Consider the following 5,073-nt stretch of genomic DNA (forward strand, 5'->3'; position numbering starts at 1 on the left):
CGCTCCTTGGCCGATCGCGACAGTCTGGATGGCGGTCACGGTCCCTCCGCAGCGCCGCACTTCTCCGTCGGGACGCCTCCGTCTTCTGTGGCCTGTCGGGGGGTCAATCACCGACTGTGTGTCCCGGCGTCGCTGCCGTTTGGTCGCGTCTCCCAAGGGTCCCGTTCGTGCGGCCCTCACTTCCGGTTGCAGCACCGGGCTTTCCTGTTGGGTCTCGCTGGCGCCGTGGGCACCTCTTCGGCTGCGTCGGCCTCGCTGGTGCCGATGCGGTCTCGGGGCTCGTCGAACTCCGATTCTCGGTCCAACGCTGCGTGGGCACCCTTTGGTCACTCGCTACAAGTCTTGGCCAGCCAGGCGGTGAATTTCACGGATAAATTGACCCCTGAGTGTGGGATCACGCTGGAGCTCCGCTAGGGTGCAGCCAGTCTCGCTGCGCGCGTAGCCACGCCCCCCCTCAGTCTGTACTTCATTAGAGGGCTATAGAGGATCTTGGGAGGTCTGTCCAGTTGCTAGATCACTGTTAGGAGGTTTGTTTTGACTTTGATAAACTGAAACAGAAGTTTCAGCTGCTATCCTTATCACCATTACAAAGGAGGCCGATTCCTCAGTGGAAGGACAAGAAGTAGAAGAAGCTAGGCCCTTGGCTGGTGATGTATCAGGGCTACTGGCCTCCTGTTGGTCCAAGAAAATGTTCTCATTCTCATATTACTGTGAATTGTCATCTGCGTCATTGTTCTGTGGCTCAGAAAATGGGTCAGAAAATCTGCAATGTAGGGGAATCATATCCAAATCTGAATTAGGCTGAGGATGAGTGGGGTGCAATTTTGAACGAAGTCATGGGGGATTCACCTTCAGGTGTAAAAGGACTATTGTTTACTCCTCCAGCATCTGTGGTGTTGCTGCCAGTGCTTAAGTGTTTAAGGACCAGGGACTTTCACTGGATTCTCTGCTGTCAGAAGTATTGAGAGCAATAGTATCCCCTTAACCACAAAAATCACAGTTCTGAATCAGTCACAATAGCAAAAAACAATGTACAACTATATATAAAAACGGTATGAGGTATTTATTACACATATAAAATGGTATACAACGCATTTAATCAGTTATCTAACAGATACAAGTTTCCTAACATATAAAATATTCACCATGAATTAAAATACACACAATTATGACCTGCATAATTGGAAAAACAGACAGAAAAAAAGTAAAACATTGAATTTGTTCAGTACAGAGTATACATTCAGTATCCTATGACTGCACTTTGTATTATCCAACCCACAAATCCGGATATCAATACAAATGCCGGAATCTTGAATTGTACTAAAGTAGAGCGTTGACGCATTCCGATGAATTCAACTGTTTTAAACCATCTTTATCAAGACTTGTAATGTTCTGTCATGTCAAGAGGGTCGATTAAAATACCCCTTGGTCACTAGATATCTCCTTTAAAAATGTCCAGTCTTGGGACAGTCCCTTTCCCAAATGTTCTTTTTAACGTCAGATTATTTCCAAATATTTCAATACCCTTTAAGGTTAATTTGGGATGATACGTAGTCTCCTCAAAGTAGTTTTGGATTTTAAAACCAGGTTCTACTTGTCCCTGTCCTCCTTTCAATTTGGGACCTCCAATAGGAATACCTGTTTCCACAGCCCAAAGTTGAAACTGCCACCCGTGTTTTGGTCGCAGTGGAAGGAGGCCGATTTATTATACGAGCAGGCGGCGGGATACTACGTGCTCCTGTCCTGCTGTCAGACCATCGGAGTTCCGCATTTCATTGCGGAACAAATAAAACAGACAAACAATACATAGAAATAATGTAGTTGGCTTTCTTTCTCTGCCATTCTATGGCATGCATACATTATGCTCACATAATTAAAAAAACATGATGAAGCATTGAAACTCTCTGCATGATGTCCATTCTGGATTGGTAGGCAGAACATGAGGTTGTACCCAGCAAGCTGGTTTGTTGGTTCTTAACAGACTTTCCTTCATCTCAGTTGAATGCTCTCGTGTGAAATTTTACTGTCAATGGCGGAGAAATTTTGCTTCATTCAAAACCTCTTGATCACATCACACGTCACATTAAAATGTTTCAGGCAAACAATTAATTCCTTTAGAAACCCATGGTTCAACATGTCGTTCACTACTGTAGTGCCCGCTGACCAGGTTGGTTTAAGTGCATTGTGCACCACTGTATGGTCTTCTCATCAATTCGGTTTCCCTCCATCTCCTTTCCCCAATCAGATTGGGTCACTTTTGCCACTGTTCTAACACAGAATCTATAAATCTCTGCCCATTAACTACAAACACCCGAAGTTGTTCTTGCTCTCATGCAATAATTAGAGCCATCAAATCCTTTTTCAGATTTTTTTTAATGTTTTGTGAAGTCTAGCATGCTGCCTAGCTTCAAGTATAAATGAATTGAGACTTGTGAAATTTCCAAGATCTAAAAATATAGTACTGCGTCTAGAGTTTCTCACAAATTCCAAGAAGCGATCCCAGAAGCACTGTCATTTTTCCACACCTTCAAACAACTGTTTGTGCACTTCATAATGGTGTTTGATCTTCACAATTTCAGCTTCATTAAGATAAGGAAGGTCTTCTGTGTAATCGTCATCATGGAAAGGCGAAAAGGTTTATGTTTGTTCATGGGTAAAGTAGCACTGTTGAAGGTAGAACTTTAATTCTTTTCGAATTTCTCGTATAATATGACATAGATTTGCCTTCTCAAGCTACTCCAATCGTTCTTCAGCTACCAGTGCTTGGCCTGTTTTCCTGCTCGGTCCAGACATGTACACAGAAAAAGCTTCAAGATCTTCACTTGAGATCTGTGATCCTTGAGAAGGGTACCGAACAGACAACTTCATTTTGGGTTTTTGTGCTCCACCAACTGTTGCAAGAGCATCTTAAGTGTATTCATGTTTGCTGTAGAAAGGCAAAAGGATTTCTCATCCTCCCATACAACATTATGTTCAAATTTAGCATCAGAGGCAAGATCCAATTCCTCCATGCACAAAATAATTCGTTTTTTTTGTTTCGAAACTCTACTCTTCGCCGATCCTTTTCTTCTGATAGGGATACAACATGCCATCTGAATGGGTCTAGCTAATCCAAGCTTGGAACAACCAGACTGTCAATGATATAATGAGGAGTCCTCAAACTACCACACAGCTTTTTATTTCTTTCTATTGGTGTTCTCAGTTCAGTCTGTCGCTCTTTCTTCTGCTTTAACAGGACTTCCACTTTGGTGTGCAAGTATTTTTCCATTTGAAGGATAGGTTGATTGTCATCTCTTCCAAGTGGTGGCAACATGAGCTCCTCGCACATGGGGTCCAACTTTCTACACAATACAGCAATGTTCTTGATAAGATGCTCATTTAAGGACTCTTCTTCTCCGATCCTTTGATCCAAAAGTCCTGTAATTTGTTTTGTCACAGCATCTGTTCTGTCCTTTCATTGGCCTTCAGATATGCCAAACCTTATCCCAGAGATCCTGTAGGCAATTAGATAACATTGAACAGATTATTCAACCAAGGCTTCCCTCTTCGACATACTCATTGTCAATATTCATGTTCTACGACAAGCTATAACAGCTAAACAAGCAATTTTCCAGAAGATAAAAAGGTTTAAACCTGATCTTGTATTCTTTTCACTTAGGCGAGAACTCAAATTGAATCCTGTGCCCAGCCTTCTCTCAAAGGACTTCACAATACTTCATTGTTCGTGCAGGAGGCAAGAAACTCCAATCACTTTAAAAGTAATTCTCTAGAAACTTCTGCTTCAAAGAAGGCAGCAGGTATACAAAAAAGTGCCTGCAGAAACCACTTTTGAGTTTACTCTCTGGGCCTGCAGAAGGAATCTCAGAGGACTGCCTGCTGCTGTGGCCGGCAGTGTACTTCAAAAGACTGCTTTGCTCCACCTGGAAGGACTGCTCTGCTGCCTGAAGCCTGCCTTGAACCCACAGTGGCCTGCCCTGCAGCTTGAGCCCTGTTCCACTCCTTAAACCTAGGACTACCAAAGTTACTCCAAGGTCCAGTTGGCGGGCCTCCTGACAAAGCCTCAGGGATAGAAAAGGCTCCCTTCACCTTGAACCCGCACTTAGACCCCGCCTGAGTCCTGACCCTTCAAGTAGTACCTCCCAAGTCCTGGACCCTTGTAAGTGGTGCTGAAGGTGCCCAGATAGCCTAAGGCCAAAATCTGGGATTTAGAAACTCTTTAGTTAAAAACTGCTCTGATAACCGAGAGGAGACTGGGACCAACCTGCTCATCTATCCACCCAAGGTGCATCGCTGATCAGCCTGACTTCGTGGCATTCCCTCTATGTTCTTCTTGGCAGCAGTAAATCCTGATCAGCGGTTCTTTGTAGAAGAGGTGTCCAACCTTGTGGAGCCCTCATTGGCTGCAGCCTTCAATTTCCTCCTGCTGGAGATTAAAATTTTTGACTTCCAAAAAAGAGACTAAGTCCTAATTGAAAATCTTCACTGTGACCTCGTCAAGCGGCTTCTTGACAACGTACCTTGGTCCTTGGACACCATGTACAGCTTTGCCCTACTGAACTTTATCATCTCAAGACATTTTTGCGAAATGTTCTTCTAAGTCGGACTGTTAGTGTGACCTGGCCTAGTCCTCTTCTTGTATCCGACCTGTGCTCCTTCGCGGTCAGACACATTTTCCGACTTTGATCCGGTCTCGGGCGACTAGATGTCCGCAGTTGCTGCTTTGATCTTATAGTTGCTAGCTTTTACCTTAAACTTTAAAAGTTCTTAACTCTGGTTTTACTGATTGGATTTTTGTCGTTTTGGTATACACTATTTTTCTTAATTATTTTGGGATTTTTCTTTTGTTGTGTTTTCACTTTATTACTGTTTGTGTGCTGCATAAATACTTTACACATTGCCTCTAAGCTAAGCATAACTGCTTTTGTGCCAGTAAATGTAAATGTATTTGAGCTTATATAGCGCACAGCTACCCGCAGTGGGTTTCCCGGCGCTTGCTTAGGGAACCCGTCCTGGTATTCCCCTGTGAGATAGCCCCGGCAGGGTATCCACAAGGTGAAAGCCAGGCATCCCGCC

At 43.9% G+C, this 5,073-nt stretch overlaps 1 pseudogene; it reads right to left on the reverse strand.

Moving 5' to 3' along the window:
- Positions 1-2,511: 2,511 nt before the first annotated feature.
- LOC147716737 (protein regulator of cytokinesis 1 pseudogene) lies at positions 2,512-4,566 on the reverse strand (annotated as a pseudogene).
- Between the last annotated feature and the right edge of the window lie 507 nt (positions 4,567-5,073).

Source organism: Lissotriton vulgaris, chromosome 5, assembly GCF_964263255.1.
Source record: "Lissotriton vulgaris chromosome 5, aLisVul1.2, whole genome shotgun sequence".
Taxonomy (NCBI): Eukaryota; Metazoa; Chordata; class Amphibia; order Caudata; family Salamandridae; genus Lissotriton; species Lissotriton vulgaris.